Genomic DNA, 21,999 nt, shown 5'->3' on the forward strand with positions numbered 1-21,999 from the left:
GTGGTGTGGTTGCAGTCTGAGTTTGAAGGCCTGAGATCCAGGAGAGCTGGTGAATTAGTTGTAGTCTAAAAGTTGGCAGACTTGATAAACAGGAAAAGCCGATGTTTCAGTTAGAATCTGAAGACAGGAAAAAAGCCAATGTTCTAGTTCAAAGGCCATCAGTCAGGAAGGATTCTCTCTTACATGAGGGAGGGTCAGCCTTTTGGTTCTAATTAGGCCTTCAACTGATAGAATGAGGCCCATCTATGTTAGAGAGGGTAATTTGCTTAATTCAGTCTGTTGATTTAAACATTAATCTCATTCATAATCACCCTCACAGAGATACCCAGAATAAGTTTTGGCCAAATATCTAGATACTATATGACCCAGTCAAGCTGACACATAAAATTAAACATTACACCAATCTTATCCCTAACCCTATTCCCAACCCTTCCTCCAAGCCTGAGGCCAAACCCAACTCTACCCTAATAACTACTATTAAATATTGCTAGGCACCTTAGTGCCTCAGTTTTCTTCTTTGTAGTAGGGATACAAATCCTATACTAGCTGCTCAAACTTGCTAGTCAGTGTGATGAATTCACACCATAGAGAAACTCAGCTTGATAACGTATCTCTGGAATATGGAATTGAAGGGAAAAAGAGATCATAAAATAGATTCTTACTCAGATAGTAACCCAATATGATTAGTATCTGCCTTTGGCATGAGGAGCTGCTCAGACACACAGAGAGACTTCCATGTCTTTGTGCTGACTCCTGCCCCATTCTCTTGGCTAAACTCTGTTTGAATAGGGTCTGTGTGAAGTTGGCATGGCCAGGGATACAGGCATGGGCACAATGCTCCAGAGATGTCTTACTGTGAAGAATATAGGTTTGTAGACCAATGTGAGATGAAAAATATGTTGTCAGTGTTTCCACTCACATAGGCCACTTCAATTTCTGCCAGTCTTCTCTCAGATTTATCCCACATGATGAAAAAGGAGGCTTCCTGGTTTCTAGAAAGATTCCTATAGAATCAAAGAGTGTTAGAACTGAAAGGGATGGTCATCTAGCCCAGTAGTTCTCAACTCTAAGAGCACTGATGCCTAGATGTCAGCCTATACCAATTGATCCATCTTTGGGGATGAATCCTGGGCATTGGAATTTTTTAGAAGTATGCTTCTAGCACTACTATTGCCAAGTGGTTCTACCAATCTAGCCCAAACCCTTCATTGTACAGATGGAAAAAGTGAGACTCGAAGCTAAGTGACTTTCATAAAATCAGATATCTAGGGGCAAAGCCAGCACCCAAAGTCTCGTGACTCCTAGTCCAGTGCTCCTGTCAGAACACCATACCATTGCTCATCTTGTTTCCTCAGATTTATAGCCAAAGAACAATAGGACCATCCAGGACCCATCTTGAGACCCTCATGGTGAGTGGTATTCCAGTTCAGCCCATGTGCAACTCTTCCTGCCACATCAGCTTAAAGGCTTTCGTTCCTCTGCACTGGGTAGCTCTCATTCAGAGGGGTAGATGTGCCACGTGGCAGAAACAATCCTCTACTAACCCATTTGGAACAATAAAGAAATAAATCCTAATCCACCAACCTTGACCAGACAGCTGAAGGTTGTGCTCACTTGGCACTGACCTTGTAAAGATGGATGGCAACTTTGGGGAGTCGATTTTGTTGTTGATGTTGTTTTTTGTCCTTCTGGGCACTTAGAGTTCATGTTCACCAAGGAGAGTTCTGGGAATTGTAGGTCCGATGCTATTAACATCTGCTTCATCCCCCTGCCTTTGTGTTCAACTCTCTTCTAATTTTTAAAAGGTTTTTAGATTTTTAGTGAACTTATACTAAATGAATTGTTATTTTGAAATAGGTAACTGGAATCTACCGTACATCCTGGTTTGACATATTTAGAAAATATCAAAGCCTCTGAAACAGATCAGCAAGGCAGCATGTGCATTTCCCCTGGGTCGTGGTTCATCTCTATTACCCAGAGGGTGCAAAGGGGATTCTGCATTCATTTAGTCATTCATTCAAATAATGTTTATAGATTCCCCCTAGGTCCAGGGAATTTGAGTGGAACTAATAAAACATTAAGGTGAATCAGACTCCACATCTGACCTCAAGAAGTTTAACTCTAAAGGGCAGGGAAGATGAGTACCCTCAAAAACCCATACCATAAGCAATGTGTTCCTTAAAGGAATTACAACAGATGTTTAGGGATACGTAAGATTACTTCTAGTTGAGGGGTAGGGGAAGGTTCCATTGAGATGTGGCACTTTAGCTGAGCCTTGGAAAACTGAGGGAATTTAGACAGAAATAGTATAAATCACATGGTCAAGGGAACAGCATGAACAAAGAGAGGCAAAGGGGTGGAAAAGGATGTATATGGGGCATGTTTGTTTTTACTATGGTAGGCAAGGGGGAACCATCTGAAAAATTTTAGACCTCTTAAGAGTTGAAATGGGCTTTAGAGATTAACTGGTCTACTTTTTTATACTTTAGAAAATAATAATAATAGCAGCAACATTTGAGCTTACTTTTCATTGCATGCTTTCTGTAGGCAGTTAGTGAGCTACATGCTCTATATGGATTTTCTCCTTTACGTGGATTTACACTGTTTCTTCACAATATCTCTTGGAGAGAAGTGTTATTATTATGCCCACTTTACAGGTGAAGAAACTAAGGCTCAGAGGTCAGTAAGCCCTTGAGAGGAGGAGCTGGGATTTGAACCCAAGGCTATATTCTTTGCACTGCCAGGATTCTACTGTGGGTGTCCAGAGAGTGGTGGTGCCCTTATGACGGAGGAAGAGATGATGCAATCACCTTGGATGTTGAGTTTGAGGCATTTATGAGACCTCCCGGAGGAGAGGTGAGTTTGGAGCTTGGGGAAGAAGCAATATGAAAGAAAAGGAGTTTGTTTCTGGAAGTCGCATCCTCACGTTGGCATATTCAGAACACCAGTCAAGTTGACTTGCCCCGTGGAATTTCCAGATGGGAATTCTAGCAGCTCATCTGCAAGGCTGCTCCTTAGCGTGAGTACGGTTTGCCAGACCCATCTTCAAAAGCTGCACTCAGGGTTTTCTTTTTTTGACATGTCTCGGCTCCTCTTTCCTCCATGTGTGCTCGCAGTGCTGTCTCTGTTTTTCTGAAGGGACTTTGCAACTTGCTGTCCCATTACTGGCTGCCAAGATTTGCCTTTGACAAGTATCAAGCTGTTCAGCATTGGGTGGAATGAGCGCTCCTGACCCTGTGACCCCGATAGTGAAAAAACCCTCAGTTGTTGGGGAAGCTGAAGCCTGTGTGTGGAGAAGGAAATAGTTTCTTTCCAGCAGGCGGGAAGACCAGAGGGAAGCAGGGAGCTTTGGTACCCTGGGAAAGCTCTGGTACCTCGGGTTAAAGAGAGAAGTTCAGTGAAACGCTTACTACCTACAAGTCCCTTGTCATTTCCTGACTTCCACTAGTAGTGCTGTAATTGTTGGAACCAGGAATGTCTGACCAGTGGGGAAACTGAGGCAGGAAGGAGTGGAGAAGACTTAGTCAAGGCTTTGCAGTCTTTGGCTAGGAGCCCAGAATTCACATTATCCTGTAAGAAAAACCCTCAGGGAAGGGATTGGAGGGTTGGAGTCTGAATTAGTCTTCTATTCTTGCTGAATAAATTACCACAATTGTAGTGGCTTAAAGCAACACCCATTGACTAACTCGCAGTTCTGTAGGTCAGAAGCGAACGCAGGTTTGGACAGGTCCTCTGCTTAGGGTCACACTGGCTGAAATCAAGGTGTTGACTAGATGGACTCTCCTCCCACATTCCAGGAAGAACCTTCTTCCAGCCTCATGCCCAGTTTTGGCCATATTTAGTTCCTCGAAGTTGTAGGATTTATATCCCCATTCCTTTGCTTGCTGTCAGCCTAGGGCCACTCTCAGCAACTAAAGGCTGTCTGCCTTCCTCATCCTGAGGCCTACTCCATCTTCAAGGCCAGCGATAGAGCATCAAATTCTACCTTCACTTTAAATCTCTGATTTCCTCTTTGTTACCAGCTGGAGAAAACTCTCTGCTTTTAAAAGGCTCATGTGATTAGATTGGGCCTATCTGGCTAATTTCCTTTTGCCATATGTCTTAGTTTGCTAGGGCTGCTGTGACAAAGTACCACAAACTGGGTGACTTCAGAGAATTTTATTATCTCGCAATTCTGGAGGCTAGAAGTCTGACGTCAAGGTACTGGCAGGGGTGGTTCCTTCTGGGGACTGTGAAGGAAGCATCTGTTTCAGGCTTCCCTCCCTGGCTCGTAGAGGACTGTCTTTGTCTGCATGGTGTTTTCTCTGTGTGCATGCCTGTGTCCAAATTTCCCCTTTTTATCAGGACTCTAGTCACATTGGATTTGAGCCCACCCTAAAGACCTCATCCTAATTATTTACATCCGTAGCAATCTTATTTCCAAATAAGGTCCCATTCTGAGATAGTGGGGGTTATGACTTCAACATATGGATTTGGGGGGGACACAGTTCAACTCATAATACCATCTAACATAACATAGTCATGATAGTGATCGCTCATCCTGTTCACAGGTTCCTCCCACACTCAAAGGGGAGGGGATTAGACAAGGGTGAGGATCACTCCTGGGTTTGCATGTCACCTAAACCAAGGGAGCCACTTGGTGGTGAGGACAGCCATGATGAATAAAAAGCACACCACCGCTGGCCGTGGTAAGAGCAGCTTCAGTGGAGTGGAGAGAGGGAAGGGCACGGTCAAGGCGGCAAATGAACCGGAAGTGAAGAAAAGGCAGAGGCTGCTGTGCTGGAGAAGCTGCTGTGATGGAGAGCAGACCAAATAGTGGGAAGAGAGGAAGGCTTAGTGGAATACCAGTTTCATTCAAATGCAAGAGACCTTGGGAAATAACCAGTGGAGGGACTTGTGGCTGGCTACACCCTCCAGCTACTTCTGGTTGTCCACATACCCCCTGCCTCCCCTTCTATGGAAACGCGACTTCTTAGCCTGAGGGGATTTTGTGAAACTCCACATATTATTAAATGGCCTTTGCAAATAGACTTGTGTGCAGTCTGGCTGAGTTATAGTTACTTCGGAGACCCGTGTTTGCTTACCTGTGGCCCTGTAAATCTCAGACTTAATATCACAGGAATGCATTTCTGTTTGGTCTCCACTTTCCCGGTTCTTTAAAAATTTTATGTGATTTTCTTGGAAGGACTGGTTTGATAGAACTCAGTAATGTTATTAGCTGCCATTGCTTGAGGGTCTGCTGTGTGACAGCCCTGGTGAAAAGAATGCTTGTACATTATTCCTCATCCTCCTTCCACGAGGTGACTGTGGCCTCCATTTCACACGTGGGGAAACCGAGTCTCCGCAGGGCTCAGGGCCATGGCCGAGGTTACAGAACTAGTAAGTAGTGATGCTCTGTTTCCCACATCACTTTGGTTTAGCCACTACACTCATGTCAAACCCTCTCTATTCTAAAATTTTGCAATTTTCTTCTTTTTGAAAAGTTCACTGTTTCTCTAGAATGCACTTAGTGCAGCGAATGTTCTGAAAACAAAACTGTGGGCCCACCTTTTATTCCCCTCCCACTCCCAACACCTGGGCTTCCCAGCTCAGCTATTCACGAAATTACTCAATGAAAAATTTGCATCTCCACCCAGAATAATTCATTGCTGAGCAAAGAACAATACAGAGACACTTCCGCCTATGTGACTTTTTCCAAAGGTCACACATGCTGGTGCCCAGGGGTCTGTGATGGACACGATGCCCAAGGCACAGTATCACATTAGCTTCTCTTTCTGGATGCATGTCATCAGGAAAGAGTTTGCAAGGCTCCATCTGCTGACATGTAATAGTCCATCCCCCTAAATGGGGGCCCTGTTCTCATTTTCAAGGAGAATTGTGCATCTTAGAAGGTATTTCAAAGAGGGACACAACAGAAGTAAGAACCCAGAGCAACTGAAATTCAGGGTCGTGGCATGGAGAAAGAGCAGGCACTGCCATCGGACTTTGCAGGCTCAGAAAGTAGTGAATTGTGCCAGGGGTTGGAATGCTTTGGGGAAAGCTATAGAGGGAAAAATCACAAGTTGACTGGGCTTTGGAGGAAGTGTAGGAGTTTGTTAAGGTGGGAGAGAGGGCATCTCAGGTACGGGCAAGAGATGAAGATTTCAATGTTAATGCTTGTTGTGCCAGGTGGCTCAAGTATAAATGATAATATTAATTATGATACCCCCACCCCCATAATAATGAACACAAGCACTTATATGTTACTTACTCTATGCCAGGGTATATTAATTATATTCTAAGTACATGATATTATCTCATGTATTCCTCAAAGCAGCTGTATAAGGTGGATACTAATATTATCCTTGTTTTACAGATGAGAAAACTGAGGCACAGGGAGGCAAATTATCATTCCAAAAAGCCCTCAGCCAGCAGAGTCAGGATTTTATTCCAGCAGCCTACCTCTAGAGCAGTGCTGCCCCATAGAACTTTCTGTAATGGTGGAAATGTTCTAAATCTGCACTTCCAGGATAGTCACTGCTAACTGCACGTGGCTTTTGCATACTCGAAGTGGGGCTAGTGTGACTGAGGAACTGAATTTTACATTTTAATTTTGATTATTATGTTTAAGTTTAAACAGGCCCTTGTGGTTAACGACTACTGTATTGGACAAGGCAGCTTGCTAGAGTCTGCTTAACCACAACACTCTGTTGCCTCTCCACCTGGGGAGTGTAGAGTTGATTCTGTAATGATGGTACTAGTGCTAATAACCACCACAGGAATAAGGACTGCTATTTATTTAGGTCTTACTATGGGCAGGACAACATGCTAACTGCTTCCTGTAGGTTATGTCATGCAATCTCCATGACAACTTTGTGAGTGATGGCTACAAGCATGGATTCTGGATCTAAACTGCCTGTATTCAAAACCCAGCTCTGCCACTTGTTAGCCCTGCAACCGTAGGCAAGGCCTCAGTGTCTCAGTTTCCTCATTTAGGAAATGCAGTAAATAATAGTATCTATTTCATATGTTTGTTATGGTGATTGTAAGTGTCTGTGCATTTAAAGTGTGTAGCATGGTGCCCGACATGTGGTTAGTATTCAATACATGGATGGTATTCTTGTTGTTATCTTATACGTTAGAAGAAGAAACTAAGGCCCAGAGAGTAAAGCTTCATGCTGAAAGACACAGTTAACTGTGGAAGAGTTGGAATTCAACCCGCAGGTACCCTCATTTCAAAGTTGAGGTTCTTAACAACTATACTGTGGTTTCTGTTTAGAGTTTCTAAAAGTGTGATTTGTGGAAAACTGGTATTAAAATGCTCCAGGGTACTTGTTACATATATAGTCTCCTGGACTCACTGAGAACTCTTGCTTTAGACTGTTTAGGGCAAAGACCTGGGAATCTGTATTTTAATCAGTTCTCCAGGTGATTTTCAAGTACACTTTAACCAATGAGAAAGCACTGAAAAGTTTTTTTTTTTTTAAAGATTTTATTTTTCCTTTTTCTCCCCAAAGCCCCCCGGTACATAGTTGTGTATTTTTAGTTGTGGGTCCTTCTAGTTGTGGCATGTGGGATGCCGCCTCAGCATAGCCTGATGAGCGGTGCCATGTCCACACCCAGGATCCGAACCGGCAAAGCCCTGGGCCACCCAAGTGGAGTGTGTGAACATAACCACTTGGCCATGGGGCCAGCCCCACTGAAAAGTTTTAATGGGGAGGGAAGTAGGAGAGGACAGGTTTTGAGGTGTTGAAAGTACATGGAGGATGAAGTAATTCTACAAACAGACCTATTTTTAGAAAGATCTTTCTGGTGGCCAGTGTTTAAGATGGACTTGGTAAAAGAGAGGATTGGGGGATGGGAAGTGATAGGACCCTCTAGGACAGTGGCATGGTGGACAGGGAGAGAGAGGGGAAAATATTCTTTGGATATATTTCTGTTGAAATTGACAGGACATGGTAGCTCACTAGAAATGGGGGAGCAGGAGAGTTCACTGGGAGTCAAGGATGATCCTGAGGTTTCTGTTTACACCACCAGGATGGGTAGTGACATCGTTAACCAAGATGGAAAAGGTATTATTGGGAGAAAATTCAGATACACTTGAGGATTTCTTGGGACATCCAGGTGGAGATGTCCATTAAACAGCTGGAAACTTGGTTTTGAGTTCAAAAGAGAAGTATACAGCAGAAATAAAGTTTGGGGTTCCATAAGCACTAGAGATGGTTCTTGCTCCGTACAGTGGGTGAGACTATCCCAGATGGATCACAAGGCTCAGCAACTCAAATATCTACTAAGGTGGGGAGTTGACATAAATGTGTGACGTGGCCTGATGTAAGACAACAGGTGTTAAGCTGCTTTTGTTGGAGCCAGTCTACTACCTGCGCAGTCACACCGCCTTTGAAAACACTCTTATCAGCCAAACAAAACTGCCCCAAGCCCTTGGCCTCAGCATACTTCAGGATGTGACCCTACTGAGGGCACTGGGGCGCTTAGTGCATGCAACAGACATGAGAGAAGGGTACCAAGGCGCATCCCCTGGGGGACAACATTTAAGGGCCAGTGCAAGGAATAGTGAAAGAGGCAGAGAGGAAAAGTAGACAGAGGAGAGAGCGGAGAACAGAACAGAGCAGCATCCAGGAGGCCAAAAAAGGGGAGGATTTAAGCAAAGGGGTAGTCAGCAGTGCCACACACCACCAAGAACTCAAGCTGAAGCCTGGGGAGAGGTCCTGGGACAGACTTGACAAGTTGGATGTGTTAGATGCCTTTTGCCACCAGTAGAGTGATGGGGGATGGAGGCCAGGAGAGTGAATGAAAGTTGCAAGGCAGATACAAGGAATATAGATTACTCTCTTCAGAGGGAAAAGGAAGTGGAAGGATCCTGACTTGGGGGGAGACATGGTTGACAGAGAATTGTTTGTAGGATGAATGAAGCTTGAATGTGTTTGTAGGACGAGGGGACCTGGAGCCAGTGGAATAGAAGGATCTGAAGACAGCAAAAAGATGAGATGATTTTTGGGTCAAAACCCCAGAGGAGGGAAGATGGGATCATATCTTGGGAAAACTTGGGACACTTCTTTCTTTGGGATAGGAGAAAAAAATAGAGAAAAGCTTAGAGGTAGGAGCAAGCATTCGTAACTGGAATTCTTGGAAGTGTAAACCTAGGTTGTCTGTTCAAAATCAGGGCGTTGGTGAGGAATAAGGATAAACATGGCAGCATCTACAGCACTTTGAATGTCTGTTCCTCTGACCAGGCTTTGCTTAGTGCTCTTCAGGATTGACCTTTTTAATCCTAAGGGGTAAATGTAGTTGGCGTACCCATTTTACAGCTCACAAACAGAAGTTAATTGCCTGTGGTCATGCAGTTAGTAAGTGGTGGAGCTGGGATTTGAGCCCTGGGAGTCTGAGCTCAGAGTCTGATCTCTTGACCACTAGACAGTGTGATAGCAACAATGACAACCTGCATTTTCACAGTACTTCTTGAGAAAACCCTCTCCCCATTTTACAGGTGTGGAAACCAAGGCAGAATTTGCCCAACTTTTCCCACATTTTGGTAGGGTCAGAGCTATGGCTACAATTGGAGTTTTTTGATTTCCAGTTCTGTTCTGTTTCCCAGAGAGTGAACACCCACATCTAGTTCTTGAGTAAATTGTGTTGCATTTCTGAGCAATCTCCTTCTTTCTCTCCTTTCATTCCAACATCCCCCCTCACCTGTGCTCTAAACTTAACCCCAGTCCTGAAATGCCCGGAAGGTAGTCCAGCACCTGCTCCCTCCTTCTGGCTGGAATCCTTTCCCTGGCCAGATGCCACTGCCCTGCCCTAGCACGAGGGGCCCATGCAGGCAGGCAGCCAGTGGAAGGCCACGTTTGTTTTGCTTTTATTGTTAAATAATATAAATCTCTTGGCGTCACCACCCGCTGCGACATGAGTTGTGTGTCTTCCCGCACAGTTGCTAATGAGACAGTTAATCATTTGTTTATTCTGTATGAAGAGAGGTGGCAGCCATATCTCTCAAACCAGACCCGGGGCTCAGGCCCCTCAGGGAAGCTGCCCAGTCCCAGTTCAGTCCTGCCCTGCAGACTCCCCGTACCTCCTTCCCTGAGGCATTGGCCAGGATGCAGGCATCAGCTGATGATGATTATTATTATTGTTATTGCAGCTATTATTTTTAAAAATACTTCCTTCCCTGAGAAGCGCGCACACACACACAAGTACTTTCCAAAGATGCTTTGTTGGGAGATAAGTAGGCTTCCTCTTGGGCACAGGGGTTTATCTCACTTGTGCAGAAGTTCCTAGAGGTCGTGCAACTCACCAGATAAAGCTCTAGGGTGCTCCCTGGGGAAGGCTGGAGTCAGCATTCAGCTGTTTTCCTAGTTCCAGGGTTAAAGAGGTGAAATCAGCTGTGTTCCTCTAGCAGGCTCCCTGGGACTGAGGCCGCTTTTATTAGAGCAGATCCCAAGGCAGAGGCCGTGGGGTACCTCGGGGTGGGGGAGGAGAGAGCCAGGAGGAGGTGAGAAAGGGGTTAGGGTGGAGAGTGTGCTAGGGTGAGTGCTATCTACACCTGGGCTGCCCAATCTGAAGGATTGTTTTAAAGGGCTCCCGTCTCATCTATTTACATGCTGTTAGCATCCTCCTGCCATTTTCTTTGTCTTTGGATAGATCCTATTGCCTAAAGCTTATATTTCAATTAACTGAGCCCAACTGTCTGTGTCCGGAGGCACAGGGAATGGGTTGGGGTTGCTGCGTTTTCTGCTGTGCCATTGCATCATTGACAGTCTGTCTGTTTGTCTGTCTTCAGTCCGTCAGCTCCCATCCTTGAGGCTGTGTCTCTCTGTGGAATGGTTTCACATCCCAGTCAGGGGCAGAATTACCCAGGGCAGGACTTAAGTTTTCAGAGTAGTCTGGACAAGGAGAACAGCTATTCTTTCAGACCACTGGAGCAGGGAGCAAGAGTGCACGGGCCCTCGATGGAAACAGTGAAGGAAGTTGGAGTGGGGAGTGGAGTGGAATCCAATGGCCCCTTACCACGGTCGATTTCTAGCTTTCTGTCTGCTTCCCCCTGGGACCCTGGACAAGGTACTTCTACCTCTAGTCTCCTGCCTAGATCTATTCTTCTTCATCTCATCCTTCTTCCTTCTCCCTGTATTCTTCCCCCAATACCCCTTTTCAACCTCTGCATCTTTGCTCTTGCTGTTTCCTCCACCAGAATTTCCTTCCCTTTTCTTCTCTTACCTCTCCTTACCCATCCTTCAAATCTCAGTTCAAATGTCACCCCCTGCAGGAAGCCTTCCCATCGTCCTCCCCCAACAGAATTAACCTTGCTTTCTGTGCTTCAGATTACTTGGATCTCATGCCTCTCCCTTCTTTGGGTCAGGGCTAGCATTTCATTCTGTGAGTCCCATAATACAGCATCACACAGTACATATGGTTTTGTGTTCTTGAGTTTGTCCTGGTTTTTGGCTTTGTAGTGGGTGGAATGGTGACCCCCCCCAAAGATATGGCATGTCCTAATTTCTGGAACCTATGCATGTTACCTATTGGGAAAGATGGTCATTACAGATGTAATTAAGGATCTTGAGATGAAGAGATCATCCTGCATTATTAAGGTGGGCCCTAAATCCAGTGACAAGCGTCCTTATAAGACACACACAGAGGAGATTTGGCAGACAGAAGAGGAGAAGGTGATGTGAAGCTGGGGGCAGAGATTGCAGTAATGTGGTCACAAGCCAAGGAATTCAATGGATTCCAGCCATTAGAAGCTGGAAGAGGCAAGGGGTTCTTGGCTCTGCCAACACCTCCATTTCTGACTTCTGGCCTCTAGAACTGTGGGATAATAAATTTCTGTTATTTCAAGCCATCGAGTTTGTGGCAATTTGTTACAGCACCCCTAGGAAACTTATAGCAGGCCGATGGACATCTTCCGAAAGGGAAGGTGGGAGAGGCAGGAAGAACACAAAAATATCAGTGTGAAGAATCTGGACCCTTCCTTCCAGACTGTTGTTTATTACCACCCTGGCTCCTTCTGCCTCTGTTCCATACCATCCAAGCTCTGTTACTCCTTCACCAGGCCTTGTGTGCCTTTTACGGGGCCTTGCTATATTGGAGCATCCATACTGAGTAAATAGTCAATTATAATGCCAGTGAGAGCTACTGGCAACTGTGTAGGCTCCACAGCCTACAGAGGACTTTGCTTTACCTCATTCCATTCTGTCTTTACAATAACGCTGTGAGGTGGCTGATGGGGTCCCCCTTTCCTGTGAGGACATGGACAGTGGGAGGTGTAAAGGGACTTGGGCATACCATACAACTGGTGTGGTGGAGCCAAGACTTCAAAACCCTTGTCCTCTGGCTCCAAATCCCTTTCTTTTTGACTGTGTACTTGATGTTCTTTGAATATGAGACCCAGTGGGTCAAAACTGTTTTTTATTCTTTCCAACACAGGACTGTCTTTTGCCTGAGGTAGGGGTTCCTGTGTTTCTTTCTTTCGCATGAGGTGTGTTCTGACACAGCGGGCTTTGGCAGGAGTGGAGAGGCTGAGGGGAAGCCCTGTTTATTCAAGGGTCTTTGTTTTAAAAGGGATCTCTGTGTGTGTTAATCCTCTGTTATTGTTTGGATAGGCTACTGGGGACACTGTGTGTTTGTGTGTGTGTGTGTGTGTGTGTGTTTGTTTGCACGCATGCATGAGCACGTACTCTGCACTCAGCCAGCTGTTGTCCCCCTCTGGTGGTCACTGGCATAAATCCATCGCGTGATCATCTAAAATCCCAATGAGAAGATCAGTCACTCACTAATCCAGGAGGGGGAGGGAGGGTCAACACATTTAGCATGGCTTACGTTTGCATACTCTCTCCTTAAGAGTTTTGGTGGATGATCCTGCTCGCCAAAGGGGCACCTCCCTCTGAGGAAAATAAGAGTGTTGCACAAATGGAAATCTGCGTGGGTTTGAGTAATTAAACCTTGCCAGTCCACATCTGTCAAATGGGATAATAACAAATACCCTCCTCCCAGAGGTGTTAAAAGGGTTATGTGAAATAGTGTGCTACAATTGCCTGGTACCTAGCAGGTACTTAGTCATCGTTTATTTTCTCCCTCTTACCCACGCATAATTAAATCTACTGTTAGAAGTACTTCTGTTGTAAATCATACTTTTATCCAGGGAACACTGAGCAGTTATGTCGCATTATTCTCTGGAAAACAGAAAGATGTCCTTTTTTGCCAAGGGGAAGTTAAGAACTTGAAGAGAGGAAATGACATATTTAGACTTCAGTCAAATCAGGGTTAGGGCTTAAACAGAAATCAGGGTGCTCCTTTCCCCCCCTTTAATGGAAGGGGAAGTAAAATAATATTTATTGGGCTCTCTAATATTAGCCAGGCCCTTTACTAAATGTTTTATTTAATTCCCACAGTACCCTGCTGAGGTTGGTAACGATGGTATTCCCATTTTGCAGATGAGGATGTGTGGATGTGGAGCATTCTAGTTGCTGTAGGTTACATAGCAGAGAAACCACATTCCTACCTTTGCTCAACCACATTGCTCAACTCCTGTGCCAATGCTCTCCTGCTCCACTACGCTGCTTCCCTGGGAGCCTGGGGGAGATACAGCTCATGAAGATCCCATGTGTAAGGATTAATCAACAGGAGCATCGCTGCCATCCCCAGTTGCCAGAGAACACAATATGCAGTTCCTGGGAGCTGGTTTCTTCCAAGTCATTCAGCTCTGAGGGATAGAAGAGTCGGCATAGAACCTGACCAGTAATGTAATGCTGGACCCAAGAGGTTTCCCCTCTGTCCTGCTGTTTTGGGACCTTATGCTCACTATTATTTTAAGGAGTGTTTGGGAAAGGCTACCCAAGGTATTAATGTAGTGCGGTTGTTATTTGAGTGAGCACAGATAGAGGAAATTATACCGGTTCTCCTTGAATCAAAACCCAGAGTTGTGTCTCGCTAACCAGTTAACTAATGCTTCAGGTCATCTTGTTAGGCTTTGCAGAGTAGTGGAGGACCTTGTGGGGAAATGGGTTCCCAAAGGAGACAGAATTGTAAGCGTAGGAGATAGGACAGCACTTGTAACATGATACCTTTTCCTGCATGGTTGTTGGGAGACTTGTGTCCTAATTCTTGTTCCACCAGCTTTGCAACCTAGGAGAAGTCATTATCTCTCTGGGACTGAGTTTGTAAAATAAAAAGGTCAGGCAAGATGATATCTAGAGTTCCTTTCAGATATAAACATACGTTGTTTTTTGAGTCTTAGTGCAGCCAGAGGGCCTGGGAAGTGAGAGGAGGCGGAAAGCCTGATCAGGCTGAACAAGCTGAGTTTCATTGGGTACAGAAGGAGCTTCAGTGGCTATCTGTATATATGCAATGAGCCAGGAAATATTCCTGGATGGGGATGAGTTTTGTGGTTGGCATTAGGCTTCCCCCATCCCCCTGCACAGTGCCTTGGGCTCATCTTTATTAAAGCATTCACCTGGCTCTAGTGTCATTGAGCAGCATGTCCCTTCTTGATGGAGGAGGCCTGTGAGCTCTCCTTGATGGAAGAGACTATTGCTTGTGATCAGCGAGTTAGGTGTGGAAGGAATGAATTCATCAACCAGGGTTTTTAGATTTCGGTTTCTCTAGAGACATCCTTCATGCATCGATTTTGTTTTTTGGATCTCTCCTCCTCAATGGGACAATAGATTCTAAAGCTCATTTTAGGAAGGGTAGGTGAAGGTGTGTTGATGTTTGCAGATATAGGTGAATACCGGAAGTTGTGCCTGTGATTCTAGTCAAAAGGCTTGCTCACCTTTAGCCCCTTCCCTGCAAATGATGTGAGTGGGAAGCAAGGCCAGGAATGATGTTCATTGGTTCCCAGCCTTGTCACAGTCCCCATTCCCATTGCTGGCCTGTGGCCTGGCACAGTAAGCTTGACAGTGTATACACCTGAATTTTTCTGTAACTGTCAGAGACCCATTGTGTCCACCATCTTTCCCCTCCTATACCCTTCTGAGACTGTCATAGAAGCATTATCATTTTTTAACTCAGTACAAGTCCTATTCTCTTTAGATTTGTGAGCTGATTCTCATTTAGCTTACTCCCTCCCCTTCCCCAAGTTTTATTTTTATCTCAATATCAAGTCAATGGGGAAGGACACTGAAGGGAGACCAAAGATATATGTGCAAGATGGGGGAAGGATGGAGCTTATAGAATAGTGTCCAATGACCACCCGCTGTGCGCTTAACATTGTGCTCTGGGCTTTATGTGCATTATTTTGTAGTCTCTTGAACAAGCTGTGAAGAGAATATGATTCTCCAGTTTTATATATGCAGAGACTGAGGCTCAGGGCAGTTAAATAAGTGTCCAAGATCACAGAGCTAGTGGGAGGCAGATCTGGGAGTTGAAGCAGGATTGTGTGACTCTACACTCAGTATATCTTTTCATTATAGCATCATTGTTTTCCTAAATACTTTCCTCACAGCTTCTCCACTTATATGTGTTTCACACTTGACACTAAAAGGATCAAATGATGACAGCATCAGGTGCCTGGCCCGGGCCCTGACACAAAGCAAGAACTCAGCAGACATTAGTTGATGTGCTGTTATTTTCACGTTCAATAGCCCGGAGTTTTCACAGTATCCTGGGATGTAAAAGGGGAAAACAAGGTTGGTTAATTGGAGACAGTCGTAATTTGCATACTAGGATAAATATTACTGATCATTAGTTAATTCCAGGCTCTACCTGGTGAAAAATGAGTAGCTGCTTTCCTTAAGAGTGCGTTTGCCTCAACCAGGTCAGGCTGGTGAAAATGTCCACTCCAGCCTCTGACTTGTTTCTAAGTGCTTATTATTGCCATCACTTCTAGATACCCGTGGAGTGTTCTTATGGTGTATGACATGGTTCAACGTTCCAGAATTCAGTTTGCGAGCTTTACTATGGAAACGAACGTTGTATGCCATCAAAGAATGGCGTTGGGCCCAGGTGCCTCTGTTCATGGTGCTGAACTCAGAGTTCCTGGGAGGCAGAAGCAGATGGTACCACATGGGCCCTCTCATCTCCACAGCCTGCCTGAGCTGAGAGACTGGACTACTGTGAAAAGAAGGCTGGTTTGGGAGTTAGGAGATCTGGTTAAATTTCCAATAACTTGCTGTGTGGCCCCAGGGAAACCACCTAACCTCTCTGTTTCCATGTCCCCATCAGTAAAATTGGATTGCTTCATTCTGTCATTCCTGTTTTAGAGTGCTGCTGATTTTGTGTGAGTAAATGAGATAACAGATGCTGAAGTGGGATATGAATGCTCGGTATGATTATGCTGTTATTATTGCTGCTCAGTCTTTTAATCATACATTTTAACTATATCATTTTAATTCACTGAGGCACCCTGAGGCCTAATAACATATAATGCAGTGAGCGGGAAATCAAATAAACAGATAAATGCACTAGGGAAAAAAAGAAATAACTCTTCTGTGTTGCTTGTAAGCTCCTGCATGCCTATATAGCTTGGATGTGTCTCTAAGAAGAAAGATATGACCAGTAAGGAGTCAGCCTCTGTCTGGAAGGAGAGAAGATAAAGAAGACCACATCTGGTCACCTCCACAACTCCCCACTCTATGTCACAGGGCCTGAAACCTCACCATCAGCCTGATGCTTTAGCTTGTTATTCCTTACCCTGCACAGAATGGCTGTGATCTCCCTTTTGAGTTAATCATATTTGCTATGTCCTGGGATTTGGAGATAGAATCTTTGGGTCCAAGTTCTTCTCTTTCTCACTATAGAGTCTTCAGAAAGCAAGTAATTTAACTTTTTCTAGACTCAGTTTCTCCGTCTGTAAAATGGGCTCAATAGTAATAATACCTACCTTATGGGATGATTGAGAAGATAAAATTTTAAAAAGAGGCTTTATAAAATTTCATAAATGTTCATGGTCATTTATTCTCTGACATGCCGTGGTGGAAGTATTCTATGAGCAGAGCTTGCCTTTTCCCTGTTTTGTGCTTTGTGTTCTATTCCTTTCACCAGGTACGTCTTCTCTTCCATCTCCTCCTGTTAAAATCTTCAAATATCAGGTCAAATGCCACCTTCTCTGAGCACCCCAACCATAAATGACTCTTGTCCTTTCTAGAATTCCTAGAGAATCTATTGTCTTTACTATTCATGAGCCCAATACCTGTTTGAATGAATGCGTAGGATGGATGTTATCCATGCCCATTCCCTTAGGTCTTCTTTCAAATAAAAGTACTGCTGGAAGGTAACCCAGTAGGCCATGAGTACATAGACATGAATTAAGAGCACTGGGCTTGGATGGCCAAATGGGGATGAAGGGGAAAAGTTGGAGAGAACAAGTTGAATAACAAAGTTGGAGCTGCTAAAGACACCTGTCATCATTGTAGCAGTTTTTCATGGCCTGGTCTTGGTCTTGGAGATGCTATGGAACCGGCGTATTAATTTGGAAAGATACCTTATGAGCTCTAAACAGGGAGAAGAGTTAGAATTCGTGAACACAGGGGATTGTGTAATATCTAGGCCCACCAGAAGGTGGCGCACTGACACTAATTCAATGGTCTGGCAGCTTCGCTTCTGGGGATCCCCCAAATTGATGTATTCTGATGGGTAGCTCTCCTCTGCATTTTATGTGATTCAGTGCCGCCTCCTGCTTTTCCCCTCCTCTGTCCCTATCTACTCTGCTTTTTCACAATGTAAAAAGATGAAACTGACTCCAGTCTGTAGGCTGGAGAGTGCCTTCCATTGGACTTTCACCTTTTGGAAGATTCTGGCTGAGATGAGCTAGAGGTGGTGCCTCAGCTTCCTCTTAACCCCTGCTAAGGTACAGAACCAAACTCGAGTCATACCCTCTGCATTTGGATCTCCCATCTGGATTCTTAGAGGTGAGCCGTCGGTGCCTTTTTGGATAAAGGAGGTAAAGGGGGAAAAATCCCTTTCCTTCGTATATTTTCATTCCTCACCTCCCTCCATTATTCTAGATTTCTTGTCTGAATTGCAGGAACAGCCTGTCTCTGTTTCTTCCCTGGATAACCTCATCTCACTCCTATATGGTGTTTTGTTCCTTTTATAGTACTATCACATTTATCATCTCCTTATATTTTCACAAGTGTCACAAGTATTTTCCTCTATTTTTTAAATCAAAATGATAGCTTTCATTATTTTAGTTTTTTATAGTTGTCAACACCAATTTGCATGCACTGTTTGATTTGAGCCTCCCAACAGCTATGAGAAGTTTTTGGAGCATGGTATTAATATCCCCATTGTACAGATGAAAATACTCGTATACGGGAAAGCAAGTGCTTTTCCCAGAAAATATAAGAAGTATAAGCATCCAGTCATCAGGCTCCTAATGTTCCTCTACCATTCTGTTTCTTATTATGGATGATGCAAGTAAGGCTGCAAACGGAGTGTATGATATATCCAAGGTCCTACAGTCAATAATGGTGGGAATGGGGCTGGAATGAGCATTTCCTGATTCTCAGTTTAGCTTTCTTTTTATCCCACCAGAGTCCTTCTCCATAAACTAACAAACCATTGGCTATCTGTTCAGCCAATCAGTTTACCATCTAGCCTCTTAAAACTCTTGAGTGTGCGTCAGTCAACATCTTGACAGAAGGTCCCAGAGGTGAGTCCCTGAGGCATTCTGGAAAGCTCATCAGGAATGATTATTTTGAAGCTAAAAATGGATAAAAACAAAGACTGGAAAGAAATCCATCCAAATGTTTACAATGACTGTGTCTGGGTGGTGGGATTGCGGGCAGTTTATTTTTATTTCTTTGTGTTTCTGTATTTTCAAAATTTTTCTCAGTGAGATTCTATTACTTTTATAATGGAAAATAAACATTAATAATAATAGAAAAAAAGAAAAGATTTCGGCACAGGTATTGCCTCTGTTTGTGTGGCTGTGTGTGTGGGGGCTGTTACTGCACCGCACTGGATTGGTTGGATAAGGCAGCAACCAGTCTCTGATCTTCTTTCATAAGACCTGCTCTGCTTCTTTGGTTCCCATTTCTTCCCTGAAGACCCAGCTGATGGTTTTGGCAGACTTTGCTCATCCTTGCTCCATCCCCGTAGCCCTGGTTGCCTCTACAAAGCCATAGCACACGACAGGGTAGGCTGGGCAGGTGGGACGATGCCCCTGGAGGCATAGGGGGGACCAGTGCCTCACCCTCTCTTGTCCGAGCTTTGGGCTCCTGTGCTCCTCACTCCACCTGCTGTGGACTTATGTAACACATTCACAAGACTTCATTTTCCAGTAGATTGAAAGCAAAGCCACTGTTGATTTTCTCCAAAAAGATCTATTTGGAAGCGCAATTGCCTGGAATTACACGGTGGCGCGAGAGGCCAGACCTTGCTGTAAATAACTTTCCTCTCAGCCACACAGGGGCCCGGCTGGCAGCGGAGTCCGTGCTTCAGAGGACGGTGCTTGATGTGGAGTGTGTGTGTGTGTGTGTGAAAACAGGTGTGCACAGTCTTGGGGCCTTTGCTGGCCTGCCGCCACCTCTTCCACCTCTGGAGCTTTGCATCTGAATGAGCAGTGAGGGCAAAATGGGGGAAGGACTGGGCCTGTGCTTCTGGGCTCTCATCAACTGGTTTATATGACCTCTCTCTGGTTACATCTCCCACCCTTCCCCAGAGGTAGGGGTCCTGGGGCTGTGTGAGGTCAAATGCCTTGTGCATCTTGTGCGTGCAGTGTGGGGTGGCACAAGGAGCAAGCTTTAGAATTGGACGTATCTGGGTTCTAGTCCCAGATGTGCCGATTGCAGTTTATGGGACCTTAGCAAATGACTTGTATCTTTGACCTTTCTTTATCCACTAAAAACAAAGCAAAACAAAACTGGTGGTGCGTTTGGGAGTTGAGAGTATCTGCATTTCAGTATTGTGAGGATGAAAGGGAGGAATCCTGGAGAAGACACAGTGCACAGTGCCTGACACTTGATCTGTGCTCTATAAATTCAACTCCATTATGTGCCCTGTGTTCCTTCCATGACAGGGTGATGTGAGAACAAAATCAATGGGTTCGGAACCAGGATGGCCCAAGCCCAAGTTATGAAACATGCAAAGTTGGAGATGTTTTACCTCTTCTTTCCGTGTTCTCTTCCCTATAGATGCCTATATCTCACATACGTGATTCTCCCAAAAAAAGACTGGAAGGAACTAACTTATACTGTGGTAGATGGGACTTAGTGGATATCTTCTCCTGGTGGGCATTCATATTTTGGGTCCTGCAGGGAAAGGAGAGGGTGATCCTTAAACCAAGATGGCAGCATTTTATGCTCAGTAGCATCTTAATTGGGGAGCTGTTTTTAGATTAGAAAGTCTTAGCACTTACTCTGGCTATTCTTAAGACCAGCCTTATCTTGCAGGCATCAGAATGGGATTGTGCTTAGCTAAGTGGATGTTATTCTCTAAACTCACATGGTATTGTTCATTTCACATTTCTCCATCAAGTCTGGGAAACAGTGAAATCTAGCAAACCATGGACCACATCCTCAGCAAAAGACTTCCAGACAACCCTGCGGAAGATAGCCAGCTGCCCACCTACCCAACATTTGTTGAATCCCACTCCACCATGTAATAAAAACAGCCAACATTTATTGAATGTTTTGCCAAGTTCTTGTGTGCATTATTTCATTTAATCCTCATTCTTTTCTGGTGATATAGTTACTGTTATTATTATACTATTATTATAGCATAGTGGTTAGGAGAAAAGGAGCTGGAGCCAGATGACCTGGTTCAAATTTCCGCTCACTGGTCACTAGTAGCACGAACTTAACCAAACTAATTCTCTGTGCCTCAATTTTCTTATATTTAAAGTAAGCATGTAATAGTACTTCTTCATAGGACTGTTTGGAGCCTTAAGTAATTCAGTGCACGTGAAATGTTCAGAAGAGTGCCTGGCTACTATTAGCCCCATTTAACATCTGAGAACACTGAGGATGAGTGGAGGGCAAGTGATCTTCCCAAGGACACCCAGATGGTGACAGATCCAGGTCAAGAATCCGTGTCTTATGACTCCCCATCTAGTGCTTTTTCTTTGCTAGGGGGAAAGTGCAGGATCTTTTCTATCCCCACGTTATCATCTCCCATGACAGCTCTCAGTCATAAGCAGTGTTTCAGGATGGCTGAAAACCTGGGTGAGAAAAATTGAAGAGTTGAGAGGTGGCTTAATTAAACTCTAGTCCTTGAAAGCATGTAAAAACAGGAGTTTCCTCACAAATCAGGGTCAATTTGTATGCCCATCTCAGGTGGGCAGCTTCGGCTTAAGCAGCAGAGCGGGCTTACTAACTAGTGGCCCTGGGGCTAGTGCCCAGGCTAGGACCATATCCAGCACTGGCTGCCACCAGGCCAGGTCCAGAGAGGCTTTGCTGCTACTTCTGACCCCAAGAAAAGAGTTCTCTCATGTCGTGAGCATAGATCAAGCTCTGAGTTTCCATCAGGGAAAAAAAATAAACGGCTACTTTACAGAATATGATAACTAACCATTGATGGCATCAAAATAGAATGTGGAGTGGAAGTTATACTTTCTAAAGACTTTTTCTCTTTCCTAGAGTGACCTAGAACAAACCTTCTCTAGGCCAAGTCCAATAAGGCCCCACGTGTCTCAGATCAAGAGGCTGGGTCAGACAGGGAGAAGGTCACCAAGGAGTCTTCTTTTGCCCTCCTCCCATTTCCCCGGATCTCCCCTGACAAAGCGCCTACATTTCTACTCTTAGCAATTTACTCTTTTGGGCGTTGCTAGTGGTTTTTTTTTTTTTTCGTGAATATTCAATTAACTTTCCAATATCCCCAAGAGGGCAATACATTACGCTAAATCATGTAGTATCTTATTCAGAAGTCTATTCCTCTCTGTTCGGATGCAGCACACAGCTAGATACCTAAAGCCAATTTAGAACTGGAATATAGGCAAGGTGCCTTGGGAGGAGAGAGGGCTGGCAATCTTTGCTAATTCACCATTTTGCCTTGGCCAGCCTGCTTTGTGCATTTTCGCTTGGCAAAGAGCTGCTGGAAGAAGTTCCATCTGAAGTTAAGTTAGAACAGGGA

The 21,999-nt window shown here is 44.6% G+C and overlaps 1 protein-coding gene across 1 annotated transcript in view; it reads left to right on the forward strand.

The window, feature by feature from the left end:
• Positions 1-21,999, forward strand: part of NRXN3 (neurexin 3) — a 1,439,365-nt gene that overhangs the window by 175,129 nt on the left and 1,242,237 nt on the right. The window lies entirely within an intron of this gene.

Source organism: Equus quagga, chromosome 20 (genome assembly GCF_021613505.1).
Source record: "Equus quagga isolate Etosha38 chromosome 20, UCLA_HA_Equagga_1.0, whole genome shotgun sequence".
Classification (NCBI taxonomy): Eukaryota; Metazoa; Chordata; class Mammalia; order Perissodactyla; family Equidae; genus Equus; species Equus quagga.